Source organism: Ischnura elegans, chromosome 3 (assembly GCF_921293095.1).
Source record: "Ischnura elegans chromosome 3, ioIscEleg1.1, whole genome shotgun sequence".
NCBI lineage: Eukaryota > Metazoa > Arthropoda > Insecta > Odonata > Coenagrionidae > Ischnura > Ischnura elegans.
In genome coordinates this window covers 135,030,970-135,047,073 of record NC_060248.1, presented here as the reverse complement: position 1 = coordinate 135,047,073, position 16,104 = coordinate 135,030,970, and the positions used below count along the sequence as shown (strand labels likewise).

Sequence of the window (16,104 nt, the reverse complement as noted above, 5' to 3'; positions counted from 1 at the left end):
TGGATAATCAAGAGAAATTGGCCATCTTTCACTGCCAAGTCATAAATGGCCTACTAACTAGCCAGTTGCTGACAAGCCTTACACATCCTGCATGTTTCATGAACAATTTCTGTCTAACCGTGCTACTATTTGAAAATACATGAATGCATATTGATGTTGGATCTGTAAGTGGCTTTGAGAACTAATTATTCTTTATTTTTCCCCAGGATTAACTGATATATAAAACCAGTGAAGCATGAAACTTTGTGAATGTAATTTAATGTGAAGTAATTTTGGGAGATGAAACCTAATAATACTGTCTGGAGGAGTCGAACATTTAGATACAAAGAATGATGTAGACCCTCAGATCCAAATATACTGTATGTCCTCAAGAGAAATACAGCCGCCTTCCAGCAATGTGAGTAAATTTGAAAATATGTAAATGTATATTGATGTCTGATCTGAGCTTGTTCTTTTGAACATTTGTGTCCCGATTTACTCAGAGAAGTAATATGAAAATTTTTGCTCTCATATTTATGAATATCACTATTATTGTTTATTAATTTAAGTAAGGTGACATGAGCCCAAGTTTTATTTTATGGATAATTTTTACAACTTCAATGTCCAACATCTGTGTGAGGTTTAGGTAGTTTAGACCATCAAGCATAACATAAAAGTTAGTATATGTACTACCAAGCTTGGGTGATCAATCACCTATTAGAGTATGTATCAACGATGTGTAAGCACACCTTACATCTCGCCATCTTTATTGTTCATCACTCTTACACCAGAACTCTCATTCCCAACTTCTGAGCATGGTGGCAAACCTTAGGACTCAACATCCCTTTTCTCCTTTAAGAGACATTCTTACCCTTACATAAACGTAAAGTCTTGAACAAAAACAAATGCAAATCCTGACACTTACTACACCAATTCACTTATAAACCAAAATAACATTCTTCATTCCAGATAAATCAAAAGTCTTTTTACAAGCTTGGCATATGTTAAATAATCAGCGCATGTTAAATACTGAGTGTTCAGTAAATAAGTAATAAATAAATACTAGTTATTCAGTGATCTACATTTTATAATACTGCAAAGAACTAGATTTATTACATTCTCTCATTGACCTCATCTCTCCTGGAGAGTCTCCTGTTTTCCTGTAATTGTTTCCTGCCATCACAGGATTAGGTTGCAAATTCTTTCCTCCATCTACAGTTGAGGACCTCAAATCCGGAAAGCTTGGGACCAAAGGGTTTCTGGATTTCTGGTCTTCATGGTATGTTTTGTTAATTAATTAATTTATAGATGTGTTCAGGCTCTTGTGCTTGGTATTTGAGATCCCTAAGTGCCCAGGTTGTTAGTGTATGTTTACAGAGTGTGCTAACATCCTACTCGTCCCAGAACAAGGCTCAGAGGCCGGTGCCACGAGGTGTCTAGTCGAAACCCTATGCAGAAGAATTTTCAAACATTTTAGATTTCTGGTTTTTTTTTGGGTTTCTGGATTCCGTATTTTTGGTCCTCAACTGTACTATATCCTCCCTTGGTGTTAGCTCATTGTAGTTCTCTTCCTTATTCCCATTCTCTTGTTCCCTCTGAAGATATGGTTTAGCATGAGAAGTATTCCTTCTATGAGGTTTCCCTTGATTATCATAAATCAACTCCGAATGTCCATTAGATTCTATAATGGTCACAGGATCTTGTCTAAAGGGAGTGGATAGTTTGTTTTCCCAAGCTTGTTTCATTAACACCACATCCCCTGGTTCCACAAGACTAGGCTTTGCAAGACAGTTTAAATGAGCATACAATTTACCATCATCTTTCAACATTAACTCCCTGTCTCTAATTATTACAGCTAATATCAGGTTCACCTGCATACATAACTGTAAATCAGGAATTTTTTTACCAAATCTTGCATCCTAAAAACAACGCTGCTGGTGGGCAACCTGTTACCAAGTGGGGAGTGGCTCAATATGAGGATAGGTATATCAGAAGTTCCTCTATCCAACTTATCTTTTATGCACCAGCAATCCTTAATCTTTTCATAATGTTCCTGTTTTGGCATTCTACCGCTCCATTTGCCTGGGGCCAATATGGTGTAGAAAAATGATGGATAATATTTAAATCTTTCAGAAACCTCTGAAATCCTGCATCTTTAAATGGTGGTCCATTATCTGATGAAATAGATTTTAGCAAACCATACCGTGCGAACAAGCCTTTAGACAAATAAGGACTGTGCAAATCTAACACTATCAACAAATTGCCCCCTGATGGTTAGGGGCCAAGGAAATACAAACTTACAATGGTTGACATGGCAATTCAGATCGTACTATTGGTTCTAGTGGGTCACTCCTAGCCACTAACTGACATTCATGGCAGGATCTACACCACTGTTCAACATCTTTTTGCATACTTTTCCTCCAAACCTTGGTTCTTAAAATTTTCTTCATACTAACAACCTCCATATGACCTTTGTGAACTACGACTTGACTTACACTCCTGGAGAACTTTTGGTAATATGTACTATCTACTAACTAAAGTTACCTATTTTCATGGAATGGCCCCTCTAATGGGCCATTCCATGAAAATAGGTAACTTTTGGAAATAAAAATATTTTTTTATATTTAACTTATTGTGTCATGATTGTCTTCTCATAAGGTTATATTATGAGTATTTACTAGGAATTTTAGTCAAATATGTTTAAATATGTAGGTAACCTAGGTTCAAAGTCGTCTCTTCATCAGCTGTTCAAAAATTGCCATTTTCATAGGTTGTGTTGCCATATCAATGCTTGACTAAATGCTATTTTTATGTGTCTTGGTAATTATAATATCAAAATATAGTACAGTATAAGAGTTTCTATCACAAAATTATATTAATTTTGCGATAGTATAATGGTAAAATACAGTGTTTAAAAGTAGATTGTTTCTTTGTCCCGTACGTAACATAAAATATATAAATTTATTTTTTCACAAAGTTTCTTGACAAACAGCTACTCAAAATACAATTTTCTAAACTGGTTTTGTGTCAAACTAAATGGTTATGATGTTGTGAAAAAATAATAAAATTTAAACATACCCTAATGTTCAATTTCTTTCTGTCCCGTATGTAACGTTACGTACGGGACACTTCACAACATAATATGCAATATACATAAAAATGAATTCACTATGTCATATCATTACTAAATTTTGGTAATATTTAATTCTAAAGCATAAAATGAAGCGTTATTTACATTTAGGCCAGAAAAGTCTAGGCCTACAGTAATTTAAATTTAAAATTGTGCTCTGGGCATTCAGGGTTGGGGAGTTTGGCATCAGTTAATAGAAGGGCCAGGTATTAAGTTTATGTCATGAAATGACAAAGTGGCAGAGGAGTAGGTGCTGTGGTTGAAAGTATGCATTGTAGTAAACAGAAGAACAAGTAAAATTTTAGGTGCATAGAGGGCGGGTAGAAAAGGTTAGAAAAAGTAAGGTGAATGAAATGGTAAAACATGACTGTTTAATTCCTGCGTTTCATTTGATTTTGTCACCTCAATAATCTCCAGTTCTTCATGACAAAAAGTGGGGACTTAATTTCTTTTGTCTCAGTGTGTGGTAGATCTCAGATGTGAAATCACTGGGATAGTTGTTCTCGATTAGATGTTTGGTGATACTAGAATTTACAGTCGCCTTTAGCCAACACGTAATACATGTTTCAGTGCGTGAGTGATTATAGCATATGTTATTTTTGTGACCGATTACTAGGAGGGAATCAAGGTCAGAAAATAAACAATGTGGACTACATGAAGTATTTTTATTTAAGTAAGTTTACATAAGCACCACTGAGTAATGCCTGAAACTTTGAAGATAAGAAATTTAATGCTTTTTCAGAATTTAAATGGTGGTGGAAAAACCTTAGGCAACTGCTGTTGCTAGAGTAAAGAAAATGCAAAGTAAACTAAATGCAAGTGATCATGATGGGTTCTTAAAAAGAAGTAAGAGGATAAATTAATTAAGAAAAAAGCGGAGAGAAAATATTACCGACAAAGAAAAAGTATGAAAGGGAAAAAATGACAGTGAATAGCAGGCAAACTTAAGCTAAAAAATCAAGCTCACATCAGTTCTCCTGAATGCAATTTTAGAGAACTGACTGAATGTTAAGAGTAGTGAGGATGAAAATGATGCTCTATTCAATCTGCCAAGGATTTTGCATCAGAATCTTCAGTAGTTTGTTCAAAGACAAGTTTTATTGTATTGTTGTTCAATATTTGTTTGTTCAAGGCATATTATGCTGGAGAAGATTATATAAATGATACCATCATCAAAGTAAAGCATTGAGACAATGTTCAAGCAGCACCAGATATCCTTAGCTTTCACGTGATATGCAATACAAATGAAAGTTTTTCAGGAGAGAAACATTTTAAAGATATCAACTTGAATTTAGACCTGTTTGTTAAAGTGAAGACAGAATTCAGAGGTCAGTGGGTTCTAGTGCAATATAATGGCAATTTATTTTGAGGCAAAATCACAGAAATTGTCTCACAGAAGCAACTGTAAGTTACAGTCATGGTACCTAGTGGCACAGCGAGGGGGGGGGGAGGTTTTTGGGGCATAATCACCCCCCAAATCTAAATTAGTTAATTGGATTAATATTACTTATAGAAAAGTGTAAGGATTAATAAAATATCCCTCAGAAAGCTGTAAAACTCCCCATTTTGAACCATTTATCTTAAAAAATTTCTGGGGGAGGGTCCCCGTACCTCCTGCTTGCCCTGGCAGGTATTCCATACCCCCCAGATCCCCACTATTAGTCGCCCCTAAAACCTCCTCTAGCCTTAATTCCTAGCTGTGCCCCAGATGGTACCCACCAGTCCCCAGAACATTATAAATGGCCAACGCTGCCCGATTGTATTGTATACAATAGAGAGACAGAGGTGATTAAAGCTATTTCTCCTCCTATAATGTTGAACAAAAAAAGACGATGGAAAATTTAACCGTAAAGATCTTAAATTATGAACTCTGGTATCTTTCTCCTTTTTTTTTAAATAATACCATGGTAAAAAGATTAAAGTAGCTGTATAATTTTTTTTATACCTTAATTGTATTATAATTAAGCTAAGCAAATACAAGTTAATTGATCAAGAAAGTAATGCTTATAAACATATGATCTTCTTATATTGTAATTGGCTTAACAACCTTTTCTGATAAATGTGTTTTTGACCATGTTAACTCTGCCTGCTTTCAATAACTTTTAGCCTGAAGTGTACAATGTCCCGTACGTAACAAAAGGTGAAAAAATTGTAACTTAGTTGAAAAAAATTTCTTAATAATGTTAAGTATATGTACTTGAAGCATACTTTTTAAGTTATATGAAAAAAATACCACAGCATTATGAAAATTCTAATTGAGCTGAAATATCATTTTTCATAAAATGAGCCAAACAAGTGGTTGACTCAGCTTGTCCCGTACGTAACAGGCACTTATTTTTTCTTGCAACAGTTACAACAAAGTGCTAAAGCCAAAACTGTAGCTTGAAAAATAGCTTAGGTCTACACCTAACAATTTATAGCTGTTTCAATGAAACACAAAAATGAATTTTACATTTTGACTTTTAGGAATTCATGGATGGCTATTTAATTATTTATAAAATCATTAAGAAATCATTACTTTAAATGCCAAATTTGTGAACTAATTTTGTTTATTGATCATTATCTAATTGTAAGCCTGAATATTTATTTTTTTCCTATTCTTATTCAGTTTATTCAATAATTTACTCTCACTCACATTACTAATATTTGTGTTCTTTGTGACTTAATATGTTTTAAATGCCTTGGTCTAATTTCTTAAATTTTGGACATTTTTTATTTTAAATTTCTTATCATGGTTTTGTTATTAGCCCTTATACTTGTACTAATCCTTTTTTATTATTTGTTCTATCAGCTAATATGATGTCTGTGAAACTCCTTGAAGGCTGTTCCTTAAGATGATTCATCAGTGGACTTCAATATTCAAGACATATGGTGGCTGTTTCCTACTAGAATTCAAATGAAGAACTTAGTCAGCTTTTATTTAATCCGTTTTCAGGAGAATAATTGATGCTTTTTATGGCTGTCTGTTTCATGACATTATAGAGAGATGTTGTTTGATGAATTGATGTGGAAATTTACTTCCTTTTGATAGAATGTATACCTGAAAATGTTTGCTTATCAATTTTTCTCGGAAATAAATGTTGGTAAGCTTCAAAAGGTGTTTTTTTCCTGATAGAGGTAATCCTAGTGATTATTTCCAAAAGGTAAGAGAGAACTTTTTACTCTCTCAGATTTTTCCTAACACTGGAGAGTAGTGCATTGAAATGGTCTTGTATATTTTACAGCCGCTCTATATTTCTAATTCAATAAATGTTATAGGGTGCACTTCTAAAGAGACATTAAATAGTGTAGGTTAATAATTAACTATATTTCCTTTGTGATCTGGATATTGTGTCATTAATTTAGAGTAATGAGAAATTGATTAAGTACTGTCTTTAGGCCTCTGCACATTTTTTTCCAGCGACTGTGCTGTGACTGAGTACATGCCCAAGGAGGTTTCTTCGGAGGCTTCTCGTAAGGTCTTTTTCATGGCTGTTTGTATCTCTTCTATGGATGAAGAATGGGTTCATTTCAGGGCTGCCTTAATCCTAACTTGCACAAAAATATCTGATGGGGTGACCTCCGGACTACAGGTGAGGCAGCATACAAATCTGGTGTTTGGCCAGGAACCAGGGTGTGGATTCGTAGCATGTTGTGGCAAGGAGCCCTTCAATAGGTGGAAGAGGGGACTTCATAGTCTCAACCTCGCCTGAATAAAGGCATATTGTTATTATTGTAAAGGCTTTTAACTCCCTCAAAACTTGTGAGTAGGGCAGAACAGAGTCGCTAGAAGCCTCAACTTATTTCGTTTCCTAAAGATATTTAGCATAAAACTTAAACTTTGCTCGACTGTTGATTCCATTTTTTTCCTTGACAAGGTCGGTCATAACTTACGTCCTTCCATAGCTTAGAAAGCGATCAGATTGGTCTTGCAACAATGATTAGAGTCCATTCCTCCTACTCCAAGTAGTTTGATCCCACTCCAACCAATTGGGGTGGCACGGGTTATTCAATTGCATCACTTTCAGAATTCACCCTGTATGTTATGTAACTGCTTGCATAACATAACCCTATATAAGCATGCGTAAGGTGAACTGATCAATCATATCCTCACCATACGTTGGCATCTGGGAGACCGGACCCTAGGCGACGAGAGAGTGACTCTTTGTTGTGTTTTGTTAAAATGACCATTGGAAGTGTTGACTCACTCTGTAGAGAAGACTAGCAGTGGCCATCATGAGATCTTATTCTATCTCCATCTGGCGTGCAATTGCACGGATATTTCAATGAAATTAGAATAGGGGCTATTTCACCATCTTGCATGTATTCGTTCTAGCACTTTATCGCTTTGCACGATGTTATTTTGACAGCGCCTTAGTAAATTCATCAGTTTGTGCAATTATGTGCACGGTGTAAAATGGCCGTTAACGGGAGAAATGCCTTTTAATGTACCTATATGTTTTTTTCCAACTGCCGCCGCCTTCGATCATAGCATTTAATCAGAAAATTCCGAGAGTTAGGTAAAACCCTAATGCAGATAAATTTATTGTTACTTTGGCTTCACTAGGTCCTATTTACCCGCCGAAACTAAGAAACTAGTGATTTACAGCCCATAGCGCATTTTCATGGTGAAATTATTCAATTAATCTAATCGTTCCTCCTATAATTCGTCCACATCCGACTCTTATCACTCCATCTCGTCCCGATTTGCTTTCGAACCGCCGCCGAGACCGCAGTTAGTTCCATATTTCCCCTAGTGGTAGCGCCACTGTGCGCCAGAGTTTCTCTGGAGGGGTTTGAGGGGTGGCTGCGTCAGTCAAGGCAACAACATTGAGCCGAAGATTAGTAACCAGTATATAAGGGCCTTGGTCACTCCCTATCCCACTCCTTTGGGAACCCATGGTCTTTTATTGAAGTCGTTTCCTCAACCTGCCGCACGTTTGCCGGGGCGGCGCCACGTATTCTGGAGGGCAAGAATTAGCGGGTAAGTTAATTTCCGTATTGTTGAGCGCATACTACAGGTGAGTGGAAATAGTCATTTTTGTAATTAATTAAGATTTATTTTTCATTTATTTTCGAATGTTAGTCTTCTGCATTATTTCCTTACTGTTCTACATTAATATTTCGTGGATATATATCGCGGATTTACTGAAAAAAGGAAAATGCCGTGGACGTGTGTGGTACCGCGTTGCACCACTGGTTATGGCCACAAGACTTCGGGGATTTCGCTTTTTAGAGTCCCCAAGGACCCTGAGAAGCGATGAAATAGCTGTATGATTCCTTTTTTTGGTGTGCTAAAGCTGCAAAATTTATACATATTTTAAATTACAGGTTCTGCTGTTCCAGTGGTCAATGTCATTCACAGTGGAGGAATGAAGTAACACTGAGAAAATGCAAGATGTGCGACGGCTTTCATCAACTATTCATCATTCTCTCCTACTAAATTGAATCTCTTAGAATGATTAGTAATTAGAAATAGAAATTAGTAATAGAAAGAATTAATAGAAATGTTAAATTGTGAATACTTAAAATTTATTTTTCATGAAATTACCTTGCATTGATTGTATGAATAATCTCAGTTTCAATAGCATTGTGTAATCATTCTGGAAATGTAGATTTGATGTGTGTGTACATTATATAAGTTGGAAAAATGTGTATCGTTTTCATTCTTAATACCTCTTTCGATGATTTCTTTTAATGCAGCTGTTATCGATGGTGCGAGCAACTCTCATGAAAAGTACATTTACCGCGTATTAGAAGTATTAGCCTGTGGTTTCTGTCGTAATACTCATCTAATTTTTGGGCGAGAGATAATATTTCAGATTTTCCAGCACCTGAAAGTGATCAGACATCCGCAAATCCCTCGGATTATATCCATTGCACTGTTTTCGTGGAAGTTTATTCGGAAATTATTTGCAAAATCTCTTTCGTCTCTTTCTTTCATATGGTATTTTACTTCCTTAAATCTCAAATTATTCCTTTGGTGATTAGGCAAGCATCGTTATAAAATAGCCTTTAACGGTAATAATGGTACTTCCGGAAATTATTCACCCTGTTCAACGATTAAATATGCCGCCTATTCTATACCCGCAAAACGTCCCTAGGATAGAATCATTTTTTTAGGTTTGCTGTGCCCTGCCATTATTATTATCACTTGATCGAGACTCAGGAGATTAAAAACATTAACATACGTCACTTCATAAGAAGTATTTCACTTCGGCCTTGGTAAGAAGCCGTTTGCGTTTCTGATATTATATTTGTTAATAGGGCTTGAAAGCAAGGAATAACATCTATATGGCCGTGGAAACATGCCGATGGGCTCCCCAGACAGCACCGAGAAATTATTTACACGTGTTTTTTTGGTGTAAATGCGGTGTAAAAATAAAACTCGGATATTTTCATAATAAAACCCGTGTATAGAAGTATTCTGCATTTAAACACACATTTTGCTATACTTTCGGTATGAAATCTATTCCTGCCATAATTGTTATGTTTTTTAAATTGCTTGCGTACTTCCAGATAGGCAAATGTATAATTTAAAAAATATATTTATTTAAATAGGTCCGTGACTTGATCAAATGAATGGATCGTCCTTTCAAAAATTGCCACCTTGATAAATATTGTTTCAGATGTAAATTGATGAGCGTATTTAATATTGGCGAATAATTCTTTTTTACATCAAAAGAATATAATGTTTTTCGTGATATTTCTGATATTTCGTGATGCTGAAGGTAGCAGACATGTTGGACTATGAGTTCTTGTTAGCACCGTGTGTGGCGCTCCGTGTCGCTGGATAAACACAAGGACAAGGACGCAAGATGCAACGATAAAACCTCAGGTACCACAACGCGTTAATATTGCAACCTCTGCCGTCTACTGCTCCTTGCTGCTTTCATAAAGAGGTGAGTTATCAATTTTTTATGCGACTTACATTTGTTTGCGATACGTAATCTTATAAATGTGACCTTTACCATGAGCACCATGAGGTTCGTGATGTCATGAAAATGGCCGAAGGACGCCATTAGGTAATAGCGCATTTGTAGTTCTATTATTCATATTCTATTCTGTTATCCTTGGGATTTTTATTGGATCTTAATTTATCATTTCTCATCTGTGTGATATAAATACTTCAAATACAGCTGGGATTCGGCGGTATTCGTCTTCGGTTCTACTTCGACGCTATCTTCGTCCGGTGATAGGTATATTTTTCATAAATCTTTGAGGGTCAAAATTCCAAGTACCCTTTAAGTAACTGTGTTAAGGTTCTTGGCTGATTCTATGGTTTCAATTTGCTTTGATTTCGATTCACATTGATTTGTCATACGTAGTTAACTCTATTAACTTTACAAATGTGTTGCTTTCCCTGAGGTCGTGACGTCATGAAAATGGCCGAAGGTTCATTGTCAGCCTTCCCTTTTCTTAGCCATTGCGAAAATATATAATATTCTACTGTTTCATCCGCTGAGTTTTTATTGGCTCTAAATTCATCATTGCTCATCCGTGTGGTTTAATTACCACAAATAGAGCCGTTATTCGACGCAATTCATATGTTTGCCGGGAGATTTATTTGTGTTATATTTTTGGGCGTCTTGATTGGGTGATTTTATTGGGCTATTTGGTCCGGATTTTTCAATTGATATTTCGGAGAATCAAGTATATGAGTGCTAGTGTGTAGCATATTGCCACGATGCTTTAACGTCGCGGTTAGTATGCTCGTGAATGGTTAAAAAATGAAAGCTTTTTTCGTTGCTGTAATTATCATTTGTTACGGTGATATTTGTTATAATATAAGCTAATTATATTTCGTTAATTTCGCAGTAACACTCGAAAATAATCCTGATAGAAAGGTGTTAATTATTTTTTTATTTACAATCTCGTGCCAGCATTTTTTTTACCATCCCTTACGCTCTAAATGTTTTCAATTCGGAAAATTTTAAAATCTCAAATTTGCTCTTTCCTTGCCTTCATAGTCTATAATAATTTTCGCGTTTATTGAATTTCACCAGAGTAATATGATGCCTGTGTATTGGAGGGATGTAAATGGCTCATTAATATACCGTGGGTGTAAATCTTAATCAGTCTTCATGGTCTTCATTTGCATTTCACTGCTCTGTTATCTTGGTAAGTTGTCTTGGAGTATGGTTTTATGATTTTTAACCCGAATTTTCATACACACATTGAATGGATCCCACACCCTTGAATGGATCCAAAGTAAGTATCGTAAATTACTTGATCACAATGTTGAGAAAATACTGCAGAAAGAACCAGGATGCTATATATATGTGCATTAATTGAATTTGCAAGCTCCCTCAAATCGTAGAAGACAAATTGGAATGTTCAACTTAAATGGCATATTGTTGGATGAGATCAAATTCACTGATTTGTTTTATGTTATAACTTTTAGGGTTCCAAACATCAATACAAATATTTCGCCCCATTTTTGTGTCCATTATTACCTGCCATCCAACTACACCAAAACAGTGCAATTTATGTTGTAATAAATTTGATCTTTCTCATTCTTCTTCCACAAGTTCTAAGAAATATAAATAAAATAATGTAACTGTGTGATATATCAAAATGTTGCCCTCTGTCAATATACACTTTTTTTTGCATTTATCTTTTTCTTGAGTATAGATTTAGTAAAAATATCATCAAATTAATTCAACACTCAAGTGTATGTACCCATTTTAGAGAAGGGTGGGTGGAGATGGACTCACTACTAGTAACTTAGTCTCATCCACATGAGAATTCTATGAATAGGATTGGTGGCAAGACTGAGGCTGGTATAATGAAAAAGTATTTTCTGAGGCATGCTCACTCAAGAGCCAGCAAAGGTCACGGCATACTGTAGAGTCTTCTGCTCTGTTAAAGATAGAAAGTTCACGGCAAGAGGATTGTTTCCTGATGATTAGGACATATTTCAGTTCATATATATTTAAGAGTTGGTTAGATTTCAATATTATATGTAGGGAGAGACATCAGCCATGCTGCAAATGACTGTACTTTTTTAATTGGTGTGGTACTAGACGTGCTCCTCATATTTTTAATAAAAACTATACTGAGATACTAAAATACCATTTCTTATATATATCACTGTGTCTCGTTTTCTCTTGTGAATATTGATCTAAGTGATGGCATGACATGGTGCATGGTGTAAAGAAATAATTTTGAGACCACACAATCATAAAAATGTTTTAATGTGTCCTTTTCATTTATAAATCTAGGAAGCTCCATAGGAAACATTGGTTATGGTCGTTTGATGGAGGAGGATAAACATTCAAAGCTGGCGGTAGGAAGGAGTCTGGTGAAAAGGGTATAGACCATACTCTGTGGCGTGATGTGGAATACAGGTACCAAATACTTATTCAAAAGTTATATCTCAGGGAGGGAAAAATGTTGGCACTTAGTTTCACATGATGCCTAAATATGGTAGTTTAAAATTGTTTCTTAGACCAGTTTGCACCAGGTTCCATATTTTCTAAATTTTTATTGCATTCATCATGGCATCTTTGTTGGAACGCTTACTAGTTGTAGGCTTTGCAATGTCATTCGTCATTGTATGTGAAAAAGATTGTTCATATGCTATAAGTATTGCTTCTGCATTAAAAGGTATTAGCACATAGATGAATTGATTGATAGCTTTGCTACTTCAACAATAATAATGATTTTAATTTTTTTCAGGAATGATTCGGCATTGATGAGTGCTAGTACGAAGATAAAATCATGTTAGCATGGTATGGTAGACCAGAACAATTTTGACTCCTTAAGACATATTTAAATTTATGATTTTTTACATATTTAGTTACATTTTTCATTGAAGTACTTGAAAATTAATTACAATTTTGTTTACCTGCATGTATTCCTCTATACTCACTTTGATACCAATTTCATAGGAGTAGAAGTCCTAATTATTGAGTGTTGCTTTCTGTCCCTTCTTAGATTTTATTTTCAGTCACTGTTTGGTTTTTGCGGAGGATATGTCAATTCTAGGGTTTCTTTGAAATGAGATGGGCTTGAGTAGGTTCCGGGACTGACTTGGGTGTTGAATTAGGTTGTGAAGTACCACCAACAGGATTTTCGTACAGCTCTGATAAATTTAAGTTGGCTGTTTTCTTGGATTCATTTTTTTTAGCAATATCCTTTGGGTTATATCCATAAAGATTCGAAATTTCAACACATGTCTTATTAAGGTTTGCTGGCTGCTCATTGACAGCATCATAGTGTTCGTGATCAGTTTCGTCATTCATTGATTTGTCAACATTCTCTGGGTCAATGATGATTTGTGTTTGACTAGCTTTTTCAAAGATGAAGTCCACGTCATTGAACTCTTCCGGTATAAAGGGAAAGATTTCTGCTACACTGAATCCTGAAACACCATTTTGCATTGTTGGGATCTTAATATACGCTTCATGAATGTCGCAACAAGGATGAAAGTTTTTTCTGGGTCAAAGTTATGTCGTTTCCTGAAATCTTCTGGAGGTCATTAATCCTTAAGGGCCTGTCCCACTGTAAATTAAACACTTTCTTGAGAGAATCATAAGAAAATCCAAAGGCTGTGATTATGCGGGGGTATAAAGACAACATGAACATGATTACCTCTATGGAATTCATAGCTATCAAGAGAGATTTGACTTCTATGGTTGTCCATAATCAATTACACATGAACTATCATAGTTGATTTTTGTTATCCATGAAATTTTTGAGCCAATCTGCGGAGAGTTCTTCATTTGCCTATCTGTTATCAGAGTATTAGTAGATTTAGTCTCTCTGGGTTAGTAATCTTTTATATCTTAAGGAGGCCAAATAACCGTGATGATGAAGGGTTAATATTGATAAAACTCTGTGGAATGTTTGCACTATTTGATAAAATCATGTTTTTTTCTACCTGTCAGTGGGAAGTAACAATTGTTGAGTTCTTGTTTCATTTGTCTCTAGTACATATATTAAAGATTCACAATCATTATCCTCATTGAATTGCTGACATTGTCATGGCACTCTTTTCACTCTTATATAACCAAACTGTTTCCTTTGTCTCTGCAGGTGATAGTATGGTTCTCGTGTTTACATAAAAGTTTAATTCTTTTGATTGTTCTTGCTGTATTTGATGGTATGGGATCACGAGTATGGTTTTTCCTAATAATGAAGCCCTTTTTGTGATTGTAGATGCTACTGAGTATTTGATAGTGAGTGATTCATTCCACAATGAAGTTTCACAGACCGACTGTAATTCACTAGGGATTTTAAGTCTCTTGATTGCTGGGGATGCGAATGAAGTCTCATGTATGCTTTGTTTATTCTGTATTTTGTATGCTTTGTTTTGTATTCCGCCATTCACCTAATACTGTCCAAATAAATTTTTCTTAAATTGAAGTGTCATTAAATTTTTAATCTGCATTTGAAAGGTTTTCCCATTTACTTGGTTGAAATAAGTCACCTAGCATAAGGTGGGCTTCTTCAGTGATCACCATCATTAATGGGTGAGTTTTTCTGTGTAAGTCCTCATGCTTAGGATTGGTAAGCATTCCTCATCCATGAGATGTCAGACGCCAGTGGCAACCAAGGGGAGTTGGGTAAGTATGCATTGTTTGCCCCCTAGGGAGCAAAATCAACCACTTGGGATATTAATTTAATAGTTCGGGGGAAGTAAGTGTCTATAGGGTCTAGATCTATAGGAACTTATAGATCCAGGATAATTTTAGTTGACTTCTAATTGTAAGTTTAGGGGTTTGCATTGATTGTGAATTCTACTACTTGCTTTCGTTGTATTAAACACCAGATCACATTAAATGGTGCATTTTGAGAGGATCACCTTGTCACGTTTGTTTACAGGAATGCTGAAGGAACTTCTTTCAATGAAAAAACATTGTGGTACAGCCTTCGAAATGCACCACTTTAAATGTACTCACTGGTAAACTACAAGCTTCCGCTTTTTATGCATTCGGGGTCATGGTGGTTTCTGGTGATAGTTCATTGAAGTTACTAATCTTTTTTGGGTGAAAAATTAAACTTTGTCTTTCAATAGAATATATTATTAGGTTTTAAAGTTCATCCTAAAGATACTTCATGGAATTTACATTTTGGATGAAAAAATTGAACTTTGTTATTCCACAGATAAAAAAATTAAACTTTGTAATTCCACAGAAATCAGTGTAATTTCAAAGTTTAATTTTTTGATCTGTGGAATAGCAATGTTTATTTTTTTCATCCTAATCGTTCAGGTTCGAGTAAATGTCAAGAGCGACCTATCGATGAGTCGATATATATCGCCAAGAGCGACCTATCGATATAATCGACCAATCGATTTGGCTGCAGCGATAGTACTGCCAACTAGCGGCCATATTTGAAAGTAACTCAATGTTGCGACGGTGGCGTCGCCCTCGGGAATCGTGGTACTATGTGGGACCTAAGGAATAATATACGGATAATACTCGTGTATACACCAGAAATAGCGGACATAGTACCGGAAATACACCGCAATTACACCAGTCCTACACGAGTACAAACGGGATATACACGAGTTTTTACCCGTGTTTTATCACGATTTTACACGGGTTTCGCACTGATTGTGCTGTATGGGTCAGAGGCAATGGTGCGTACGTAGCTTCTATGACAACTTATATTAACGTTTACCACAAGATAGCTATAAATAATTATTTCCTTAAAAATACCTTTCCTCACTACATAAGGTTTTAACTGCTGACAATCTTTCGTTATGGCTGTAACTGATTTTACAAAGGTATGGAAGCAGACGAAGCTGAAATCCAACGCCTTCCATTTGATTAATACTCACGTATGAGAACGATTTCTAGGTATTTTTCGCTATAAGATGTTAAGTGCATATGAACTTGTTAACTAGTAACCACAGTCAATGTGTTTATATTCATTTTTGCCATAAATTAGTTCATAATTACTGAAGTATCGTATACAGATACGTAGGAAACTTGCCCTTCAGGATAGGTGGCGCCCCTACCGGCCTCAACGGGAAACGGCTTCATTAAATGACCATGCCTGAACGG

At 35.6% G+C, this 16,104-nt stretch overlaps 1 long non-coding RNA gene across 1 annotated transcript; it reads left to right on the top strand.

The window, feature by feature from the left end:
* Positions 1-9,838: 9,838 nt before the first annotated feature.
* LOC124156617 lies at positions 9,839-12,922 on the top strand. Its single transcript, XR_006864361.1, has 3 exons — positions 9,839-9,990; positions 12,313-12,438; positions 12,770-12,922. It is a non-coding gene; the product is annotated as an uncharacterized LOC124156617 (long non-coding RNA).
* The last annotated feature ends 3,182 nt before the right edge of the window (positions 12,923-16,104 follow it).